Genomic DNA, 25,547 nt, shown 5'->3' with positions numbered 1-25,547 from the left:
GCGAATGTTGACTTTTTCAACCCATTTTTTACGGTTTTACCCCCAAACGGTCATATCTTCCTATTGGCTATTTATACCCTATCCAAGACTAACTAAACAACCTTTTAGCAAATCATTTAACATCTTCTTGAGCCCAAACTTTCAAAATAAAAAGGTTTTTAGTTTTTCTCTTCATGCTTTGATTTTGCAAATCAACATTCAACAAGAGGATCTCCATAGGGCTTTGTTTTGCTTATCTTTTGGAGAGTTTGTGAGAGCTTTGTATTGGTTGTATTAGCCTATCAAGAGGCATTGAGTGAGCTTTATTTTCTTCTATCATTCATTGTATTCGCGAAGAGAAGCGGTTCCCTTTGAGGCGGTTTGCGAAAAGGGTTCTTCTTCTTGGAGGCGGTTTTGCTAAGATGATAGATCACCTTGGAGGCGGTTTGCAAAGAGGTGGTGATCCTTGGAAGCGATTTGTAAAAATGTGGTTTGTTCCCTTGAAGGAGTTGATTGTAAAAGCCAGGAGATTCGGCGTGCGGAATCTCAAATAGTGAAAGAAAATCCCAAGGAAAGACAAAGTACTTGGGTAGTGAAGTAGGTCCGGTTGGGACCGAACCACTATACATGATTGCGTCGTCTCCTATTCTCTTTTCCTCCTTATGGTGATTGGTAAAATCTAAACCCTACCTTCATTATCATTGTTATCTAAACAAGGGTTAGATCTATAATTGTTAATAGTGAAAATTAATCTTAACATTGCACTTAACTAGGGCAAAATTTTAATAACCCAATTCACCCCCCTCTTGTGTTGCCTTTTGGGATTTCAGTTGGTATCAAAGCTAAAGGCTCTTACATAGGCTTTCATTCAAAATCTTGAAGAGAAAAGATCCAAGGCAACCAATGGATTCTAGACTTCCCATGTTTGATGGTTCGGATTATTGATCATGGTCGATCCGTATGATGACCTATATTAAAAGTCTAGAGTTTAGTGTGTGGCAAACCGTAGAAAATGGAGTCATTTTCCCTAACACTAGAAAATTCACTAAAAAAGACACCAAACAATTTATTTTGCATTCAAAAACTCTAATTGCAATGTGTTGTGCCTTAAGCACTAATGTTTATGATATTGTTTCATCATATAAAAGTGCTAAGGAAGTTTGGAATAAGCTTAAAGAACATTATAATAACCACAATACTTGCAAAGTTGTCTCACTATTAACTAAAATTGATGTATAAGAAAGTGAGCAACTCAAAACTAAATATTTAGAGCTTAACAAGGAGTTAATGGAAAGAAACAAAAATGACTTGTTGATTAAGAAGTCCGTTGACTCCATGATATGCAAAATCAAGACTTTAGAAGAAAATTTAGAAGAACTCAAGAGAAAAGAGTTTGAATTGCTTGAGATAAACAAAGGTCTATTAAGTACAAACCATGAGCTTATTGAAAAATATTAGTATTTGAAAGAAGATGAAGAAGAACTAAGAACTAACTCATTTCAAGAAATTGAATATCTTGAAGATAAACTAGAAGAGATGAAGTTGGAAAAATAAAAGATTAGACTAGAAAACATCAAGCTACAAGAAGAAAACAAGACCATATGTAATCACAATCACTCTTGTAGTTCATGTCATCTCTCTACCTGTGACCATGCATGCTATTATTGTAGTAGAAATGGACATTACAAATCTAGGTATGCTTAGATTTGTAAAAGATTCTAAGTTTGTATGGATTAAAAAGAATTCATTATATAAAACAAACTGGAGTGGGCCCAAGATGGCTTGGGTTCCAAAACCCCCTACTTGAAGCATTTTATATGCTTAGTAGATTTAGGGGTATGAGTTAAAATTGAAAATATTTTAAAAATGATATGTGCTTAGATGTTAAAATCTTTTGAAAAACATCAAGAAGATACATGTATCTTAAGTTGAACATCACTTTGTATCTCATGAGCACTCAATTGTCATATCTATTGAAAATATTCACTAGATACCTCACATTTTGTATCTAGTCACTTTATGCTTGAGTGATAATATTCATAGTAATCTTGCATGCTAGATACAGTATACTTAGTGTGTATTCATTTTGTATCTAGTAAATGAATGTTAGATACAAAATGCTAATTTGAAATCATTTGTATTTAAACATATTGTGCCAAAATGAAAAATTATTTAAATTATATTCTAAACATGCTGTAATGATTGAATATCATATGTCTAGATGATTGTACTTAAAAGATCACATCTTTTTGAAAATCAATTATAGATACACATATATTTGACTTGCTTTATCTATATGTATCTATATTTAAGTGTTCATACCATTAATAACATAATGTAGCATGTTGATATTTATAGACTCATGTTATAGTGCATAATAGAGTACACACTATTATTTTGGTATGATCATGAAGTATGGTCTAAGTGTTTGGTACATCACTTGAAACATAGTACTGCACTTAGTACCCATATTGACCTATAGGAATAGCTTAGATGATTCAAGGTATGTTCCTAAGTCCAACATCTTAAAACTTGAACTAAAATGAAACAAGTCTTGCTATTGTTAGATTTCATTAGCTTAGAGTCATTAATATTGTCATTCTAGCAAACATAAAAAAAAGAAAAGAAAATTAAAAATAGAGGAAATGTTGAAAAACCAAGAAAAATGCATAAAATATATGTCTAACCAAAATCATTGTATATCAACCCTTAGACTTCACTAAATAAACAATGTTGTGTCAAAACACAAAACTTAGTGAATTTTCAAAACGATTGTTAATACCCTGAGAAATTCATAAGTTGATTCATTTGTGAGAAAATCTAAAAAAAAAAAAAAACTCTTGGCTATTGAAAATTATCCTTTTGAACTTAAATCTTAGAATAATTAAGGAAAATTGATATTGGTTCAATGTGAGAATGACATATGAGTTATCTCGACTTCTCATTGAACTAATCATGTCTAAGTGTTTCAATATGATCATTCATTTATGACATGTATATAACTTGTTTTGAAGTAAGTCTAAGATTAACACATGAGTCTAAAACAAACAAACAAGTGAAATTTAATTAAAGGTTGTAAAGTGCTAAGAAATTTTAATTATCTAAAATACTTCACATCAACTTATGTCCACCAAACAAATAAAAATCTAGAAAAATCTCTAAGTGTGCACATGGAAATACATTGTCATTATGGAATGTGTTTGATATTTGTCATTTATATATAAATATATATTATCCATATGACATTAATAAGTTCACAAAAGTGATTAAGCTTGAAACAATCTAGATATGTGAACTTGAAACTAAAGTAGAATCATTAAATTCTATAATTATAAAAATCCACTTAATTAGAGGCATGTGATCTAAAGTAAAGATACACACACTTCATGCCTATATATGTGATAGTGAAAGATTCACAAGCTAGATCACTATAAGTTTGAGTTGTTAGAAAATATTTCCATCATATACTCAAACTTGTATCTCATGAGTTCATCACAAGTTGTGAACATCATTAAAATCACGAGATTATGACTAAAAAGCCATAAATGTGATAAAAATTAAGATTATGTATATAATTGGCTTTAGAGGGTAAAATGGTAATGAAATGTATTTTGAAAATTACTTAATCATTTAAAATGAGTTTAATCCATTAAAACACATATAACAAGCAAATAGGGAACATGAACATGAAAGTGAAAATGATCATTCCCTAAAATTGAAAACTAGTTTGTCCCTATAGGAAAACTCAATAAACTAGTTGCCTTCACATTAGTATAGAGTTGCTTATCCTAGGATAAATACTTAAATACTTGTCATCATTAGCTATCCTTGGTATATGTAAAATTGTCTATTTGAATAGCACTCTATGTATATTCCCCTTGTATGGTATTAGCTACATGGTAAGATGTTAAACCTTAAAGTTAAAAGCTACTCAATTGGTGCTTTTTGCCTTCTTGGTAGTTAAGAGGGAGACTGTACCTTCACATTAATTAAAATATCTAATTACTTTGGCCTCTAGCCAACATCTCAACCATGATAAGTCATATGTGCTTTGAATTATTATATATATATATATATATGTGTGCTTATATATTATATGCACATAGTTAGGGGGAGCATGTGTTGCTAGGATATCCCACCATCTCATTTGATATCATCTAAATGTCCTTAGCAAACATGTAGTTGTAGCCCAAGGGTTGTTTGTCAACATTCACTTCTAAATCCCTTGGTGCCTTTGTGTTTGGAGAGCCCTTTGGATTCATACTATGTATGAGTCACTTACAAAGGGGGAGCTATATATGAAATATCTGTCATTTATATCTTATCATATGTGTTTGATATGGGTATTACATTACATATGATAGGTACACCCATTTGGAGCCCTATTTTTCCATTTGTGGTATGTTTGGGTCTTGTTTTGTACTTTTTTTCTGAGGTCATCTCTCATGCATAACAAGTACCCTTAGCCTAAGCTGTTGTGTCATATCATTTTAGGCTTGAGCCTTATCTTGGATGGACTCATATGGTATCATCTCTTCCAATGATAAGTATCTTGTTCTAGAGTTCAATTTTGAAAACTCTCTAGAACTCCCATTCATAGGATTGTGCTTGAGTTGTTAATCCCATTGCCTATGAATTCACTCTCTTATCATGTGCTTTATAATTCATTTGCACTCACTTACCATGATAAGATCCAAGATCTATGCACTTAAAGTCATACCTATAGCCATTTTGAATTGTCATGCCTTGCCTTATAGGTTTTACCAAAGGCCAATGACAAACATTTAGGGGGAGCCTAATTGTTTCATTTGTATACTTATATGGACTATTATGATGTGCTCACAATGTTTCTTGCCCCATATGTTGTGCTTTAAATGTAAATCTTATATATTCAATACATAAAACTGCTTATCATGCATTGTTTTTGCTAAAACCTTTTGATAAGCATTAGGAGAGCTTACTTTGCTATATCATCATTAGTTACATTGGACATAGAAGTAACTTATAGTATTTTGACACCCTTTACCTATGCCCATCCACATAGCCCTACCTGAGACTAAACATATGAATGTTTTACACTGAATTCTTATATCTCTATGTTTGACTGCTCTTATCATGCATATTTCACTTGAATCATCTCATATCCATGATAAGTAGATAGGGGGAGTCATAATGGCACTATATTTTTTGAACTTTAACAGTTAAAATCCTTCCTTTTTGCTGCTGTCAAAAGGGGGAGAATTTTATGAATTGATTAGGCAGTCTATACTCTATATGTATTGTTTGCTTTCTAGTATCATATTATACTTGTGCATATAGTAAGAGGGAGCTATGCTCTATTGTTATATCAATTGATACTTATTTATCAATCATTTTGATATCTCCTGCCTCCTAATCAATTTTTGTTTGCCATCATAAAAAAGGGGGAGAATGTAAGCCCAAGGGTTCCCATGGGTTCAATCATTCATCTTTACCTTCTTGTTTTGATGCTAGCAAACCTAAATTGATTAATCTTTATGGACTAATGTGTTGTCTTTGAGTGTTGTGCCTTATACAGGAAAGTCATATGTCATATAGCCATTACACAACTCAACATAACACATGGCTTGAGGATCAACATGGAAATGGACCAAGGAGCTTGTACACACATGGAAGACATCATCATTGGAAGATTTTCAAGTCAAGAGCTCAAGTCAAAGATCCCAAGTTGCCTAGCTCAGTGCCAGTAGAAGCTTGGAGTTGAACTAGCATTGGTGGCCTTCTCATGCAACATTGAATATGTCCAAGAGACGGAGGAAGCCACATGATCAGAAGAAAGTTGAAGAGTTCACTCACAAGTTGAAGATGTCCAAGAAAGTGCAGAGGAGCCAAGACATCAAGAAGACTCGAGGTTTACACTTTTATATTGTATTGGAGTCCTCTTGTTTTAAATGTACTTGCACTTTCAAAGGTTTTCAAATGGTTTTTCATAACAAATTTGACATCTTTGAAAACCATCCACACACCCTAAAATGTGTTTGAAAACCTTGGAGAAAAGCCCAAAGACCATGGCGGCCCAAAGCCCTTGATTTTTATAGGTTAAAATGGATTTTCAAACAGGGCCGGTCAACCGGGGTGTCCCGAGCGACCACGGCATAGTGACTACAAATCCAGCACTTGCCGAAACATAGCGGGCCGGTCGACCAGGTCTTACCGGGCGACCACGGAGGTGTTTCTGGAAATCTAGAAACACTTCATCATGGTCGGGCCGGTCGACCTACATAGGTCCGGTCGACCGCGGATAGGAAACTGGACAAAATATAAAAGTCCAGGTAGCCCTCGCCGGGCGACCGCCATGGTCCGGTCGACTGCGACGATAGAAATTTAAATTTAAAAAGGTTTGCCAGATAGGGGCGGACGATCGCCGTAGCCCGGTCGACCGCGCCAGTCTGGCAAAAGAGCCGTTGGGGCTTGTGTAGGTTGACTTTTTTAACCCAGTTTTTACAGTTTTACCCTCCAAACGGTCATATCTTCCGATGGGCTATTTATGCCCTATCCAAGACTAACTAAACGACCTTTTGGCAAATCATTTAACATCTTCTTGAGCCCAAACTTTCAAAATACAAAGGTTTTTAGTTTTTCTCTTCATGCTTTGATTTTGCAAATCAACATTCAACAAGAGGATCTCCATAGGGCTCTGTTTTGCTTATCTTTTGAAGAGTTTGTGAGAGCTTTGTATTGGTTGTATAAGCCTATCAAGAGGCATTGAGTGAGCTTTATTTTCTTCTATCATTCATTGTATTCGCGAAGAGAAGCGGTTTCCTTTGAGGCGGTTTGCGAAAAGGGTTCTTCTTCTTGGAGGCGGTTTTGATAAGAGGAGAGATCACCTTAGAGGCGGTTTGCAACGAGGTGGTGATCCTTGGAGGCAGTTTGTAAAAAGGGGGTTTGTTTCCTTGAAGGAGTTGATTGTAAAAGCACAGAGATTCGGCATGCGGAATCTCAAATAGTGAAAGAAAATCCCAAGAAAAGACCAAGTACTTGGGTAGTGGAGTAGGTCCGGTTGGGACCGAACCACTATACATGATTGCATCGTCTCCTATTCTCTTTTCCTCCTTCTTATGATGATTGGTAAAATCTAAACCCTATCTTCATTATCATTGTTATCTAAACAAGGGTTAGATCTATAATTGTTAATAGTGAAAATTAATCTTAACATTGCACTTAACTAGGGCAAAATTTTAATAACCCAATTCACCCCCCCTCTTGTGTTGCCTATTGGGATTTCATTCTTGCTGATTGGTAACCTCGCTTCACTTCATCTCTTTCGTTTCACCTTTTTACTGTGTTGCCGATTTCTGACTTAAGTGTCAGAGTGGTCCCTCAGAACCACAACTCTGGGGCCCCTAACGCTTTCTCTGTGAGTGCAGGATCACTATAGGTTAACTCTCACAACTGCTAGATCGTGCACACGGATATTGGCATCATCAGATTGGCATATCCGTGGAACCATGACAAATTCGAGGTCTAAAGCTTCGAAAAGCGCAGTCCCCAATCCATAAGGTGAGGGAGTGATGACCAGAAGCCAAGCACAAGCTATCAACTCTGGTACTTCCATTCCTGAAGAGGTGATTCTCAACAACAATACGACCCCTGTCACCATGACCATGTTCAATCAACTGGTGGCCCAGTTTGGGAATGTCTCTAAAGCTCTCCAAGAGGTGTTGAAACATCTGCCGCCTCAACCGGTGATTCAAAACACAAACATCCCCCATTGATTACTAACGTCAGGGACCCGCCGCTCATAGAGGAACAAGATGAATGCCCAGAAGGACGAAATCCCCGCAACAAGAGACCGGTCAACCCCCGACCATCTACCTCAGTTAGAAGTCTGGGGCCGAATCCTAATCACGGTACCGGCAATGTGATGGTTAATAGACGAGCTCCGGAGTCGACGTTTGCCCCGCCCTTAATTCAAAATAACGATATCCCTCAAGGGCACCCAACATGGGAAATCAAGATCAAGGACCCCACCAATCCTCCCATAATCCTGACAACCAGGCTCCGCACGACGGTGGACATAATGCTCCGGATTATAATGCCGTCGCCGAGTTTCAACGACAGGTGAAAGAGATGCAATTGCATATGAAAAAGTCTTACGATCCAGAACTCCTAGCCGAATGGGACAACGAAATAATGTCTCCATTCGTTGAGACAATCACCAAAGCCCCACTCATTCCGAATTTCGACATGCCTCGGTTAGAACTCTATGATGGGACTACCGACCCGTTGGAATATCTACAGGCATATCGAAGAGCGATGGAATTCCAAGGAGTTAATGATGCCATAATGTGCAGGGATTTTTCCTCCTACCTAAAAAGAGGCACGAACAGCTGATACAGCCGCCTCAAACGAACTCCATATCATCATTCGGAGAGCTCGGGCAGGAATTTGCTACCTATTTCACCAATAGTCGGCCACATAGAAAACTTGTCGATGCACTCATGGCTCTTCGTCAAGGTAAGGATGAAACCTTACGAACTTTTATCGGGAGGTTTAGAGCTGAACTATCCTATATCAAGGATCCCAACCATGAGATGGTAAGGGCCGCACTAAGGACTGCCATCCGAGATAGGGACTTTAAAGTGGCTCTCAATATCAACCCCCCCAGAGATCTCTAGGAGTTGATGGTTGTAGCTGATAAATATGTTAATAATGAGGAATCGTTCGCTATGGAAAGAGAAATGGAACTCGCTAGAGCCCTCGAAAAGAGGAATCTCGATCAAATAACGGACAAACAAACTGCATCACCCGGATAACCGACCGACCAGTAGAGCTTCGGCGCAACAGTTTGAAAGGTACAATTACACTTCCTTAAATACTACTGTTTCTAACATTCTCTAACTCAAAGTGATTTCTCTTGATTTCAGAGACAAATGCTCCCTTAGCGACACACTGCTCATATACAACAACTCCTTAGAGAGGCTTTTTCATCTCCAACTTCGAGAAACTTTTCATCTCGAACATGACCTAACTTTTAGGACCATTCATTATTATATCAAGGGAAAAGATCAAGGCTCCTTTCTCCACCAATTACAGCACACCCGTCTAAGATAACTATCCTCTCATACTAGGTGAAATATGAAATCCCAATAGGCAACACAAGAGGGGGGTGAATTGGGTAATTAAATTTTTTACCTTAATTAAGTGGAATATTAAAACTAATTTTACCAATTTTGCATTTATAGATCTAACCCTTATTCATTTAAGCATATTAAAAAGTAGGGTTTAGATATTACCATTCAGAACAAGGAGGGAGAAGTTAGGAGACGATGCAATCATGTATAGTGGTTCGGTCACAAATGGACCTACTTCACTACCAAGTACTTGGTCTTTCCTTAGGATTTTATTTCACTATTTGAGATTCTGCACTCCGAATCTGCGGCCTTTACAACTTGACTCCTTCAAGGGACAAACCCCCTTTATACAAACTGCCTCCAAGGAACAATCCCTCTTCACAAAATCGCCTCCAAGGAAATCACTCATCTTCGCAAACCGCCTCCAAGGTAGTGATCCCTCTTTGCAAACCGCCTCAAAGAGAAAAGCTCCTCTTCGCATTGGATTCACTTTTGTTGTTGGTCCGAATCGTAGACCCCAATTACAATGAATAGGAAGATGATGAAGCTCACTCAATGCCTCTTGATAAGCTAATACAAACAATAAATAGCTCACAATCTCTCCAAAATATTACACCAATAAAAGCCCTATGGAGATCCACTTGTTGAATGTAAAAATGCACAAATCAAAGCATTGAAGAGGATAAACCTAAAAACCTTAGATTTGAAAGTGTAGGCTCAAAAAGATGTGAAATGATCTTGCAAAAGGTTGTTTCCAGACGGGCGCGGTCGACCGGAGTGTCGCGGTCGCCCGCCCTTTTGGGCGCTCACTTTTTATTTTGAATTTCTAAACCTTCGCGGTCGATCGGGGGTCTCGCGGTCGCCCGCTGTGAGCAATCTAGACATTTTATTTTTGATCCAAAACCCTATCGGCGGTTGCCCGACCCTATGGCGGTCGACCGGCCCAACCATGTTGGATGGCCTCTGGATTTCCAAAAGCTCATCTGCGGTTGAACGGGGTGCCTCGGTCGACCGACCCTCTAAGTTTGGGTAGGTGCTGGAGTTCCAGCACAGTTCCCGCGGTCGCTCGGGAGACCCCGGTCAACCGGCCCTATTTTGAAAACTTGGTTTTACATATTGAAGCTTTAGGGATTTGGGCTTTGGTCTTTTGGTTTTTGTCCAAGGTTTTCAAATATATCTTGGGGTGTATGAATGGTTTTCAAAGATGTTAATTTTGTTATGAAAACCATTTGAAAACCTTTTTGAAAGTGCAAATACATTTTGACAAGAAGACTCCAATACAATTTATAAAAGATAGAACCTTGAGTCTTCTTGGATTGTTTTGGCTCCTTAGCACTTTCTTGGACATCTTCAACTTGTGAGTGAACTCTTCAACTTGCTTTGGGTCCTGTGACTTCCTCCATTCTTTGAACATCTTCAATGGTACATGAGGTGGTCACCAATGCTAGTTCGTCTCCAAGCTTCTTTTGGCACTTTGCTAGGCATGCTTGTGGGATCTTTGACTTTAGCTCTTGACTTGAACATCTTCCAAGGATGATGCCTCCAATGTATGTACAAGCTTGTTTGGTTCATTGTGCATGTTGATCCGCAAGCCATGTGTTGAGTTGTATTGTGCTAGATGTGCTAACTTTGATTTGACATTTGACTTTCCTGTCTAAGGCACAATACTACAAAGCAACACATTAGTCCATAAAGACTAACTAATTTGGGTTTGCTAGCATCAAAACAATAGGGTGAAGGTGATTAGTTGACCCATGGGAAACCTTGGGCTAACAAAATATTTGTTAATCATCGGATGAGTTATCCACACCGAACTGACTTTATCAACTATGTGGTAGACCCATCCTCTCCCAAAGTGCTCAATACACATGCCATGCATTTGATACAAAATATTTTTTATACAAAATAAAAATTATAAATATAGTTTTAGAAATCAATGCACGAGGGTGTGTAAAATATGCATTTGGAGTTTTTTTGCCGTAAGGGGTGATAGCCATAAAATGGAGCAAACTCTGCCTTAATAAATGTTGTTTTAGGTCAACGAAGAATACAATGAGAAGAAAGAAAAAGGAGAAACTACAATGATTGTAGTAAATGAATAATCAAATGTTTATTCTCACTTCTACCAATGTGGGACTCAGGGGTGGAGGGACATATAGCATGGGGGTGGCCACGGCCCCCCAATGACTTGTAACATCCCTTTTATCAGTACAACAAAAAGGGTATTATCGACGTTCACGAATTCCGCTAAAAGCCATAATATACGCCGGTGTTACATTTTCCGGCATTCTTAAACACCGGTAATATGCGCTGTAGAGATTATTACGGAAATTTAGTAAGGCCCCCCCTCGTCCCCCCAACACACACACCAAAAAAAAAAGAGGAATGCAGGCAAAGTGTAAATTAGTCTGGCCCTACCAAGTATAAATTCCCAATGTTAGGAATTAACAACGTAGCAGAATAACAATACACAAAAGATAAACGAAAGATTCACACACAGAACACACATATTTACGTGGTTCACCCAACCAGTATAGTATGGGTTACGTCCACGGCAGAGCGACAAGCCAACGATTCCACCATTCTGAAGAAGAGATTACAAACCCTCACACCTCTCTAAGGTGTCTCCTGATATCACATCCTTTTATATGGCAAGCAGTGGGTGGCTCGCTAATTTCCGATGGCAGGACGAATCCGAGGGACTAAAATCTGAGATTTTATTTATTAAAAAGCTGTAAAGAAAAGTTACATTGAAGTCTATTTATAGACTTTTGCATAGATTTCCTACTTTATATGAAACTCCTAATCCTAATAAAACAATGAATAAAACGTCCAAATCTATCTAAAATTCTACTGACTTTTGAGCTCCTAAAAAATCTCTAAAACAAATCTCTAAAAGATTACAAAATTTATAACTCTACCTTTCCTACCAAAACTCAAACAAAAGCCTAAAAAATCTCTACATTCACACAACTTTATTTAAGACTCTTAAAACATCTCCTATTCTTGTCCAACTATAGATACCTAAAATCTCTATCTCTCTACTTACGATTAAGCTAATCTCTAAAATTTAGCAAAGAAGATAAAACTAATTAGGACTCTTATAAACATGAGGATCAACGTGAGCCGTTGATCTTCTTGATCTTGCGATCCGTCAAGATGCACCTACATCAATATTGCTGCTTGATGTTTGTAGTATACAGTTGGTGAATATATGTATTATAATAAACCATGGATCCCTTGAGGGATTTAGTGAATGAATTCGAGCCTCCAACATTGTAGGACACCGTTAGAAGCGATTTGAACTTCTCCAAGGAGAGTGAGTCCCCATTCCTAATAATATATTGAGAAAGACGACCCAAAGATCCCTTCGGAGTTCCAAACCAAAACACATTTATCATTGATTGAAGCAAAAATGTGCACCTCCTTAAGAATTAAGAAGAATGACTATACTCTAGCTTCCAGGGTCTCAAGTAGAAGAAATATGTTCTACTCGATCTCGATAATTTCTTTCTTTAAACAATGACTAATTTGTCTAAATTATAGAAAAACTAGATTGGCTGTGTTATGACTCGGTTTTATAATAATTCATACTTAGAATCAATTGATAATTAAATCCTTCTGCTGTTTTATATCTATAATAATGGGAAAAGAATGTCCATCCCCAAATTTTGATGAAATTTCAACATTTTCTATGACCCAAAAAATTCAAACAGGGGTAAATCTCAAAATGGTTAGATAGGGCACAATGCCCTCTCAGCATATTACTATAAAAGCATATGACAAGAGTACTGCTTTTACACTAGAAATTTATGCATGTTTACACCTATTTGGAAATATTTGGGCATTGTATATCAGTTAACAACATTCCTGGATACTCTAGGAAGGAGTTCCCAATATTTTTGGTCAAGCAATATAACCCGATATTCCTTTTCAAAATAGTGATCCGAAGTCCTGGATGTTACCTTTTAAGTAAGACAACAAATTATCAAATGCAGCAACAAGCTCAGTCTAGTTAAATGTTTCTTAATGAAAATAATGTTGGATTTTCTTCCAATAAATGAGTTTCAAATCTTCTATTAAACCTTGAACATGTATCTAATAATGTTGAACATTGTATATAGAGATTCATGCACGATTCTTTGGATTAGGATTCATGTATGCCTCTATATTTATTGAAACATTAAATGTTAGAAGTTTCAATGAATGTGGAGATTCATGCATGGCTCTTAAGGACGTGGAAATGCATGGCTCTTAAGAACTTGGAATTTATGGAGAGTCATCTAGAGATTCAAGCATGACCTTTATGATTAAGGATTCATGTACGACTCTTAGAAGACTCACCTATAAATACATGAATCCATTAATGGTCACCTTTAATGGGTGTCCTTTTGGTTGCTACTTGAACTCTATAAATAGAGCCCTCATTCTAACATCCAGAGACACTAAGAAAGGAAACTACTCTAAAGCCTCTAAAGATAATAGAAAGTGTGATTCATTAGAGAGCTTGCCTGATCGGATTGTTGAGCGGTGCATTACAACAATCCATTCTTCTGTTGTTCCTGGAGGTGGTTCGGTCATGTGATCCTTGTACTGGAGTTGTGCCGAATAACACTTTAAGGTGGGCGTTCAAAGACGTACGGCAGTATCACAATCAAGATCTTTTGTAATCCATCCTCCATTCAAGTCAGTATAATTTTTTAGTTTTGCACTATTTTCTTAGTTAAAATCCATTGTTTTCAACCGCTTGCTCCAACAACCTTAAAGTGTTATTCGTTGGAAAGCAATGGATACTGGTACTATGGGTTTTAGCAACTTGAAATTGGAAACGTTCGATGGTTCTAATTTCAATGCTTGGCGTCGAAAGGTTGTTTTTTGCATGCAACTACTTAAAATTTATTATGTTGTGACCAACGCCAAACCGATATTTGGTGAGGATGATGCTGTCGAAGATGCCCAATGGGAGCGTGACAATGACTTCTGCAAGAGCTATTTGCTAAGTAGCCTTTCCAACCACCTAGCAGATGTCTACACCCAAAAGGAGTCCGCTAAGGAGATTTGGGATGGTTTTGTCCAGCAGTACCGAGATGATGAGAAGCTCTTCAAAACCCACCTTATCGATAGATTTCTTGACATGAAATTTGAAGATGACAAGGAGGTTTTACCTCAAGTTAAGGAGTTGGAGAAACTCGTTCAGAAATTGAAGGACGAGAAGGTGGAGCTCGACTACGTCTTTATCGCTGGAGCAATTGTAAATAAGTTGCCTCCATCTTGGATGTCTTTCTCTACCGAAATGCACCGCAGAAAGAAACAAGTGCCACTTTCTGATTTGAAGGGTTTCATCAGGATTGAGGATGAAGTAAGGATTCGTTCCAAAAATGAATTGCTTGCTAATCAAAAAGCATCTGCGAACTTGGTCATTCAGAATACGGGTGAAAGCAAGAAGAAGAAACAAACCAAGTTCCAGAAGAAAAAGGTGGTAGACCAGAAGTTTAATCTAAATATTCAGAAGAAGACTTTCAAGAAGAAGGGAAATTGCTACAACTGTGGAAAGCCTGGCCATTATGCTAGTGGCTGCAATGCATCGAAGAAAGAGTCTGTGGCTGTAGTGGAGAACTTTGTAGCAATGGTCTCAAAGACTATGGATCCCTCTAATGTTACGGACTGGTGGTTAGACACAGGTGCTACATGTCATGTCTGTGCCAACAACTCCCTATTCCCTACCTACACTGCACGATCAGAATCAGTGGCTATGGCAGATCGGTCTTCAGATGCTGTTCTCGGGGTCGCAACCGTGGTAGTGGAGCTCACATCTGGCAAAACTCTTACACTGAAAGATGTGAAGCATGTTCCTTCAATCTCCAAGAATCTGGTGTCTGGGAGTCTGCTTTGTGATGCTGGAATGCGCCTGGATTTTCAATGCGGTAAGGTGGTGCTATCCTTTAAAAATTTATACTTTGGCAATGCATATAAGACTAATGGTATGTTTAAGATGAGCATTGTAACTCATGACCCTAAATTAGTAAATGAAGTTTCTGTTTCTGCTTACTCCTCTGGGTTGTGGCATAATAGGCTAGGTCATGTTAACTACAGAAAGTTGCATGACATGTGTAAACAAGGTCTTCTACCCAACTGTGGGAGTGAGAAACTAGACAAGTGTGAGGTCTGTGCGCAGGCCAAGCTCACAAGGAAGCCTTTCCCCAGTGTCACAAGGAGTACAGAGGTGTTGGAACTAATCCACTCTGACACATGTGACTTCAAGAGTTTTGGGACAAGAGGTGGCATGAAGTACTTTATCACCTCCATCGATGACCGGATAAGGTTCTGTCATGTCTATCTACTAAAGTCTAAAGATGAGGCTTTCAATAAGTTCATCGAATTTTGAACTCGAGTCGAGAAGCAGCTAGGACGTTCAATCAAGAGGCTTCGAAGCGACAAAGGAGGTGAATATCGCTCTAAAGATGCTGAGGCGTACTTCAAAGAACATGGGATTGTCGTTGAAACGACTGTCTCTTATTCTCCTCAGTCAAATGGGATAGCAGAAAGGAAGAATTGGACTTTGACCGAGATGGTGAATTCTATGCTTCTGACGTCTGGACTTCCAACCTGTTATTGGGGTGAGGCACTTCCTATGACGAACTTCATCTTGAATAGAGTTCCTCATGCCGAGATGAAGATCTCTCCTCATGAACTCTGGTTCGGGTATCCACCATCTTTGGGAAAGCTCAAAGTGTGGGGGTGTTTGGCTTATGTTCAAGTGCCAGATGTTAGAAGGCCAAAGCTTGGAGCCAAGGCAAACAAATGCATTTTTCTTGCATATGCTGTGGACAGTGATGTCTGCAGATTTCTCGATATCAGCACCAACTCTATCATTGAAGCTCGAGATGCTGAATTCTTTGAAGACAAGTTCACCAAGGACAAGTCAATATCTTTAAAGGACTCACCTGAGAATGTTAGAGAAGAGGTTCAATTTGAAGCTAACCCTGATGCTCCTGCTCCTCCCTCTACCTCTCAGGATAATTGAAATACAGGTGTGACAATCCAAGAGAGGGGGGGTGAATTGGTCAATTAGAAATTTTAGGCTTAATTAAAGGAGATTAAAAATTAATCTATTTAATTAAGCACTAATTAGTTTAACCCTTGTTCAAATAAGTATATCAACAAACTCTAGGGATTAAACTTTCTAATCATTCACATTTAGCTAATCCTTGTTCAAATAGATATTATAATGTAATTTAGGGTTTAGACATTTATCTTAAGTGCATTCACTAACCCTTGTTCAATTAAAGCATAAACATAAGTAAGGTCATGATTACTAATCACCACACGTGAGAGAGAGAGAGAGAGAGAGAGAGAGAGAGAGAGAGAGAAAAGAGCAAGCATCCACTAGGCACAAGATTTATAGTGGTTCGGTCACAACTTGACCTACTCCACTCTTCTAAGTTTACCTCCTTGGGATCTCCACTAAAATGATGAAGCCGTACACCCAACTCCTTCATCTCCAAAGGAAACAAACCCTTGCTTTTTCATTCTCAAGGGCCAAAGCGAGCCCCTCGCAATGAAGCCTTGATAAGGGAGTCAAACACTTGTACATGATTCACCTTTCTTCACGGGCCGAATCAGAGACCCTTGTCTTCACCTTTTTTTACGGGCCGAAGAGGAGACCCTCACATGAAGAACAAATAAAAAAGAAAAACTCTCAATGCCTCTTAATAGGCGGATTACAAAGTTAAAGCTCACAATCATTCCCAAGAAATAAGCAAAAGAAAAGCCCTATGGAGTGCCTATTGAAAGAATGTGGAAATACATGTTCAAAGAGGTTTTTGCTTTTGAAATAAAACTTGAAGCTCAAAGAGAAATGGGATTTGATCTTTCTCAAATGTTCAAAAACATCTAGAGATAGGTTTTAATGATGTATATATAGTGTATTTGAAAATATGACTGTTTGGGGTAAAACTGTAAATAAACGTCTTGAAAAAGTCAAGCAGAAAATGCCCCAACGGCTAGTTTGCTCGACCGCGGCGGTCGACTGAGCTACAGCGGTCGCCCGCCCTAATCTGGCGCCCTATTCTATTTTCAAATTTCTTACCGTCGTGGTCGACCGGCCACATGGCGGTCGCCCGACGAGGCTTACTTTTTGCTCAAAAAATTTGGCTAAAAAACGACCGACCCACGACGGTCGCTCACCCTAGACCAAATTGGATTATTCTGTTTGAAACAGAAGCGCATCCGCGGTCGCCCGGCTTAACCCAGTCGACCGGCCCAATAAAATTCGAGATGGCCTGGATTTTCAAGTTCCATCCCCCGGTCGACCGGCCCTGTATAAAATTTCCATTTTTACTTTAAAGATCAGGGGCTTTTGGGCTAAAGTCCAAGGTTTTCAAACACATTTTTCGGTGTGTTGATGGTTTTCAAAGATGTAAAATGTTAAGTATAAAAACCATTTGAAAACCTTTTGAAAGTGCATACATAAAATCAAGAGGACTCCAAATACATTCTAAAAATAAGAACCTTGAGTCTTCTTAGAATGTCTTGGCTCCTTTGCACTTTCTTGGACTTCTTCGGCTCGGGTAAACATCTTGAGCTTGTCTTGGATCTTGTGACATCCTCCAATCTTCACTGCATGTAGTGAGGTGCATGAGATGTCACCAATGGTATGTTCAGCTCCTTGCTTCTTGACACTTGCTTAGGAACTTGTGGGATATTCATGTTGAGCTTCTTTACTTGAGCATCTTCAAATGAGGATGAATCCAATGTAAGTGAAAGCTCTTGGTTCCTTTGATCCTTGATCCACAAGTCATGTGTTGTGAAGAGTTCTGTAATGACAATTATGACATGAAAATCTTGTATTGAACACAACACCTCAAAGCAACACATCAGTCCATAAATGTTAATAAATTTGGTTTGCTAGCATCAAAACAAGAAGGTAAGATGAATGATTAACCCATGGAAACCCTTGGGCTTACATTCTTCCCATTTTTTATGATGGCAAACAAATTGATTAGGGAGGTAGGAGATATTAAACAAATATATGAATGAGCATTAAATACTATAAACAATAAAGCAATCCTCCCCATCACTATATGCACAAGTGTAATATATGAATGTAGGCATATGGTGCATATATAATATGGACTACCTAATCAATTCCCAAAAACTCTCCCCCTTTTGGCAACAACAAAAGGTAAGGATATGCAAGTGAAAGTGCAAGTGGGGTGTCAAGATGAAGAATAACTCATAAGAGTTATTCAAAGTGTATATGATGTGTTAATGAAGCTCATATGATGCTTATCAAAATGAAAACAAAGTGAAATGCATGATAAGCAGAGTTTTTTTATTTTATTTTAAAGATATGTAAGTTAAGCATAGTTATGGGGGCAATAGACTATGTGAGCATATCACAATGGTCTATATAATCATGAAAAAGCAACCATTTGGCTCTCTCCCTATTTATTTGTCATTGGCCCTAGGTGAAACCTATGTGATAGGTAAAGGTGAATATTTTTCGAACCACCCTTGGGCCACTAAAGCATGATTGCTATAGGTAGTCATATGATACCAAAAGAGGTGACAACCTAGCAAACCATGCTCCTCTTAAATATGTGCAAATAATATATATATATATATATATATATATATATATATATATATATGAGGAAAAGGATTATACGCTTGAAGAGCATATAGAGTGGTGCGGTTGAAGAGAGAGGGTTTGCTACCATTGGCTCTCATAGTGGGTCCCAGGCGTTTGAGAAAAACAAATTTGTGCATTATCGAGGGTGCGTCCTGGACGTACCCTCGATGAAAAAAAACCTCTCGCTCTCCTACCCCTCTCTCTCTCTGTCTCTGTGAAGATTTGGGGCAAAAAAACCCTAAACCTAAAACCCCCCTCTCTCTCTCGTACACTCTTCTCTCTCTCGTACTCTCCTCTCTCTGTTGGAATTTTTGGTGAAAAAAAACCCCCAAAAGCTCGTTGAAGCAAACCCTCTTTTGTAGAAAAATCAGAAATCTCGAATTAGAAGAAGCGAACCCTCGTTGAAGCTCTCACCTCTTCTACCAGGTGCGTTTCTTGCTCTTTCTGCTCTTCATCTCTTTTTTTTTCTTTCTTCATCTTCATGAAAAAAGAGGGTTTCATCTTCTTAATTTTTCTGCAAAAAGAGGTTTGCTCCATGAAATGTTACGGTTTGCTATTCCAGTCAGTAGATGGCATGATTTCATAGACCCGAGATTGGTATTGAGTCGGTGGGATTTCGGTATGATTTGTAGAATGTGTTTTGGGTTTTCTTTGCTGGAGAGATTTGAGGGTTTTCTTAGTGTTTGATGATTTTTGTTAAATGAAAACCTAGATTGGTAGGAACATTAAGAAGAAACCCAAGAAATTATTTTGGGGGTTTTTAATCTTTGTTTTTCTGGAAATTTGGGATTTTTTACTTATTTGTGGTCTTCTGCCAAATGAAACCCTAGTTTCCCACTTTGCAAGTTTCATTATTTGCACCTAAATAATGTATTCATCTGTAATCAGCTGAACGTAATAGTGGAAATGCCAAATGGGCAGGGATTAGTGAGCATTTTTTGTTGTAAAATAATGAATATTGAGTTCATATGATTTGTGTTCCTTTTGAGAGCACATAGAGATATTAGATGTTTTTTTTTGTATTCAATTGTGTCAATTTTTTTTCTTGTCTGTGACACCAATTTGATGGGATTTGAGATGGATTCATCTTTGCATAGACAGAAATATGGGAAGAAGCTTAGCCTTGCACAGTTGCACTGGCAGTTGAGATCATGCCTCCATTAATGGAAGCTTACCCACAAACAACAAAAGGAATAACTTTCAATTTTGCCAATGCCTATTTCGAAAGAAGAAGAAACTCAGTAACTACTTCATGCTGAGAATGCATACCTGATTCACTACATAATGTTTTAAACCCCAAAATTCCTTTGCTTCATACGTTTCTTGATACTATTTGGTTTTAGTTTGGATGTTGTAAAGTTTTTTTTTTTTATCTTTTGAAATTAGATAACTTTGTTGAATAGGGGTTCTTCTTCTTCCAGATTTTTCTGACTTCATTATTTTCGAATTTTTAACTCTCTATGTGAAATTAAATTTTCTATCTCTTTCTCTTTGGATTTTTCATTGCACACAGTAAAATGACATGTAAAACTCAAACGGTTATTAACCATCTATTTTCATTGCAATTAAATTGGTGGCTAGAATCATCTTTGGTAGAAGATTTTTGGGCCATGGCCTACGCACAATGGGAATCACTTAATGCATGGCGAAGATTGTGATTGTGACTGTTTAAAGTTTATTTACGACTGTATATTCTATTTAGAGAAGCGTATTAAATGGCATCCTCAAGCAACTACAGTGCTAATTCACGGGGCATGCGACCAGCCGAATGTGATTGTAAAGAGATGGCAGTTCGCAAAATTACTCGCAGTAACACAAACAACAATAGAGGCCGGCCATATTACAAATGCGCTGGAATCAAAGTGAGTATTTTATTTGGTAGTTTTTATCTATTTCGACGGTACTGAGTCACCCACTTACCCAAGGATTTCGAATGGGCTGACCTTGCTTTCGACGGTACTGAGTCACCCACTTACCCAAGGATTCACAATCGACGAGAAGGTATTGACGAAAATAGAGGGATCGAAGACCGCATAACAGCACTCGAGAATGAGAATATCATGCAGAAGAATGAATTTAACATGTTTAAAGGGTTTGTAATTATGGGGTTTATGTTTGTGTTTTTCGTGTGTCTTTTTACCTTTAGGTAGTAGTAGTAGTATCCTTTTGTATGGTTCTACCGTTAGGTAAGTAGTAGTAGTATCAAGTAATTGTATGAAGTGACATCGAACTCTGATTGTATTACTTATGGTTCCCGACAAATGAAAAAATCTTGGTGTTCATATTGTGGCTTGTTTTATTATTTTCTACTTTCAATTTAATTTGTGCACGATCGGATCGGATTCGCTCGGTAGATTTTCTCAACAGATGCCCAAATTTGAACAGTACCTGATTCATCTGTGTCCAAGAAAAATCGCTTGCACTGTTTATCATAGGACTGCGAAATAATACAATTGTGGTGCATATCATGGTTCTTCATAAAGGGCATTCGAAACAATTAGATGGTAGAAATTGTATATGCAGCAATTTCTGGTGTGAAGTAATGGATGTTTTTTGACTATTTTGATGGGCATTATTTGCCTAGCTACCACCATAAAAAGATAAAGGTAAAGCAACACCAACTTGGATAGCTTCTTCCATCCTCTTTCCCATAGTCTTGAGATTCATGTCCAAATAATAGATAAACACCTCTTGAATCCAACTTTTCATCGGATCCATAACAAAAGACCTCTTGACACCACCTTCATCGTCACCACGTAGTATCCAAAGCCTATGTTTCCACAGCATGTTTGGAAATCTGATTTTTTCCAGAACATGCGTAATGCCGGGGGAGGGGGGGTTGGCTAAAAATATGATCACCGGGGGAGGGGGGGTTGGCTGAAAATATCATTGCCCTTATTTCCATAGCATATTTGGATATCTGATTTTTTTTCACTGTCAGTCCTGATTTGGAAATCAAAAGATTTTTTTTTTACTACCTTGAATTTCAATTTCTCAAAAAGCTATTTTGTATTATTCATTTTATTCATCTGAGGTGGCTTTTCTCTGCTTCAAAAGCTAGCTATGAAATGACAAATTAGGGGTGCAACTGAGGTCAATTTTTGAGAATTGTGGTGCATATCATGGTTCTTCAACCCAACTAGACCCACTCTTTGTGCACTGATGTGATTAACTGTATCATTTCTAAGACTATTAAGCCATTATTTGCAAACAATGGTAAATTTAACTTCAAAATCATTTGCATATGTAGGAAAAGATATTTCCACCTGCTTTCCCAGACCCTTTTGTCTGTCTTTTCCTGAAAATAACTTTTTTTTAGCTATAAACGAACAAATTTTTAGGTAAAAAAAATCACAGGAGAAGCATTGGAGGTCAAAATGAAAAATATGGCATGTTGAGTCTGATTCACAACACTCATGGAATGTAAGAACATAATCACCTGTGATTCACAACACTCATAGAATGTAAGAACATAATCACCTGTCTGTAAGAACAAAATGAGCAAATAAGAGCACATGTCTTCACAACATTCAAATGAGCATTTATATAGTTCACAACAATAACCAAGTTCACAACAATAACCAAAAACACCTGTCTATAAGAAACATTTGTGTCCCTTGAGAAAACCATCTCAAAAAATGAATACATCTGATTCAACTCAACATGTGTATAGTCTACAATTAATTTTTCCTTTTCTTCTCTCACAAGTGTCTCGTGACAAAACCATCTAAAAAAAAGTCTCCCTTGACAAATGATCACTAATTCTTTGCAACCACTAGTCTGCAACCTGATACATGAATCCTGGAACACCAGAGGAAAAAAAAATAAATTAATAGCAGTTATGAAAGACAACTACCCCATTAGAATTGACAGTAATTTGAAGAATATTAACACTTACCTCAAATGTGATGCTTCTCCACCTTTATTTTCTCCATTGAAATACTCCTTTTCACCTGAAAAATAAACGCAGTTGTTTTAAACTTACAACGCATAATATACTTATGATGGCTGAAAAGAAGGTCAAGAACAATTTTATGAACTTAATATCAAAGTAAATGAGAGCACAAACATGGCAATGCTTTCAACATTTTGGTCCCCCTCAGCTTCTTCTCCCTTATCATCATTTATCGTCTCATTTCTAGCCACCTATTAGCAAGCACAATAGTAGATATTTAAACAAATAAGAAAAAAATGCGGGGCATAATAAAAATGACGAGTAATAACCATATTTTGTTTCACCTTAGCCCTCTTTTGACAGCTTGTTCTGTAATGTCCATATTCCCCACAGTTTTTGCACTGGCGTTGCTGTTTTTGTGCTTGAGTGCCCCTATGCCAGATACATGATGCGTTGCACGCTTCAGCCTGCCCTTCGTCCTTACAACTTCGGGGTCGCGAATTGTAAACCCAAGTATTTGACTGGAATCAATGTTTGACAGAGGTATTTGACTGGGACCAATGTTTGACTAAGGTATTTGACTAGGACCAATGTTTGACTGCACTTGGCTACCAACTGTTACCAAGTCACTCTGCGGAGAGACAATCTCCTTCTCATTCTTTTCAACTTCTACAGCAAGCTCTGTACAAAAATCAGTTATCTTCTTGAAGAGAATCTCATCATTACCAACTTTTTCAATCAATTGCTGCCATGTTGACATTAGACACCACCTCTTTAGTCCATTCACGCCACTAGTATCTCCTTGGGTTACAGATGTTGTGCCCCCAGCTCGATACCTTGCATCAATTGACCATCTCTTTAATAAATAGCGTTTGGGAATAGTAGGTACTTGCTTCTATCCATAACGTGAATGACATGTCTGCATAATATTTCTTCCCTCTCAAACTTAGCACATTGACATGTCGCAGTTACATCGTTAGAACTGTCAAACAGAACCCTGACGTATTTCTTCTTGTCATCTGTCCTAATTCCTACACTGTATTCCACAACATTACCGTTCTTTCCCAACTTATCTTTCCATAAGGCAAAATTACCCATCATCTCATCTTGGAATATGGTGAACATCTTCGTCGTATAGAATTCTCCAGCCCGTTCCAATGGGCTGGTTGTGTTCAATTTGGCAATTGTATTTTTAGACTTAAAAATCTTCTTCGGATTCAGCTTTACGCCGCTCAACCAGTGCCTTATCGTATTGACTCAAGAATTCAACTAAGGAGGTGTTCTGGTTAACATAACCATCAAAGAATGAATTTATACTTTCACTCCGTTGACTAGATGTCATTCCTGCTGTGAATGTGTCTCTCCAATAGGCGGGGACCCAATGCTCACGGAGATCCCACATTTTTCCTAACCAATGACTTTCATCAATACCATATTTATCAACCATAGTTTTCCATTCTGTCTCAGAATCTTCTATTTTCCTCCTAAATAACCAATGATTGTAATCCTTGTAGAAATCACTGTCGGCATCTCTCATGTCTACAACATGCTCAAGGAGATGCTTCTTTATGTGCCACGAACAAAACCGATGTTTGGTCTGTGGAAACACTTTCCTAATTGCATTTCGCATAGCTCCGTCCATATCAGTTAGTATAGCACCTGGAGCTTTACCAAACATACACGTGAGCCACTGCTCAAATAACCAGGTGAAAGTCTCCTCTCTCTCGTCTGCAAGAAGTGCACATCCAAATAGAGTCGACTGCCTATGATGGTTAACTCCAGTGAACGGTGCGAACGGCATTTTAAACCTGTTCGTTTTGTAAGTGACATCAAATATGATCACGTCACTAAAGGTAAGGTATGCTTCTCTCGCCCTTGAATCGGCCCAGACCATCGAATGCAAAGTCCCATTCGCGTCTAACTCCAACTCGAAACAGAAGTTCGGGTCTTCAGAATTTCTCTTTTGGAAATGGTTTGCTACTGTCACCGCTTCTTTACCCATATTGTTCTCCCTAAGTGCTCTCAAATGGGCAATAACTTGATTTGTTGAGACCACGGGAGCATTGGAAGTAGAGTTAATGGCATTTTTTATCTGAGCAGGCTTGAAATTACTTCTGCCGAGCTGTTCAATCAAATTCTTACAACTTTTGTTATTACAGAACTGACTATGTGAATGATGCATTTGTCTTTTAAGTGGGGAAGTAAGCTCATGAGAATGAATGTCGTCGAAAGTTGTAATTTTTCACTGATTATCTCTCAACTTGATGATTATCTTCGCTTTACAATTCATTCTGGTAAGGCGACGCTCCCTCAACTCCTTAACATCATCTCTCTTCTCCTTAACTCTTTTTTGTCCCTCTTTGTCACATACAAACTGTCTCGATATCACCTCCTTCGTTATATTTGACTTCATTGTACTAGATATTCGTAGTCCAAAACCAGTAGCGTACGCATAATTATTGTAGAACTCATATGCAGCTTCTGAAGTTTCAAAAACTTGATCCACAAACGGCTTATTCATAACACTTTTCTGACTGGCAACCTCGTTGGGACTACTAACTTCGTGACTACAACCCTCATCTCCGTCTTTCCCATCATTAGCCTCCGATACTAGCTCATCATCATTGAGATTCACCCTATCATTAACCTCAACCATAGTCCCATCCCACACTAAATTATCATCACAGAGATCAAATCCATCGCCAAACTCAATTAAACCATTTGCATCTAGTTCGTCAATAGATGGATCCATTTTTTATACCTAAAAAATACAACATAGACATGGCCCATCATCATAATTAGAAATGGTTAAATGTACAGCTAAGAAAATCAGAGACAAGAATAGATGATAAAGATAATCACATTTTTTTTTCACATTGGCAAGAATAGAACCTAAAAACTCATATTTCAGAAAAATATTGTTGTA

The 25,547-nt window shown here is 37.9% G+C and overlaps 1 pseudogene; it reads right to left on the bottom strand.

The window, feature by feature from the left end:
- Nucleotides 1-23,819: 23,819 nt before the first annotated feature.
- LOC143855398 (protein FAR1-RELATED SEQUENCE 5 pseudogene) lies at nucleotides 23,820-24,803 on the bottom strand (annotated as a pseudogene).
- Between the last annotated feature and the right edge of the window lie 744 nt (nucleotides 24,804-25,547).

This window comes from Tasmannia lanceolata, unplaced genomic scaffold (genome assembly GCF_043159265.1).
Source record: "Tasmannia lanceolata isolate RefF3 unplaced genomic scaffold, GAP_Taslan_0.1 ptg000021l, whole genome shotgun sequence".
Lineage (NCBI taxonomy): Eukaryota > Viridiplantae > Streptophyta > Magnoliopsida > Canellales > Winteraceae > Tasmannia > Tasmannia lanceolata.
This window is presented reverse-complemented; position numbering and strand designations above follow the sequence as displayed.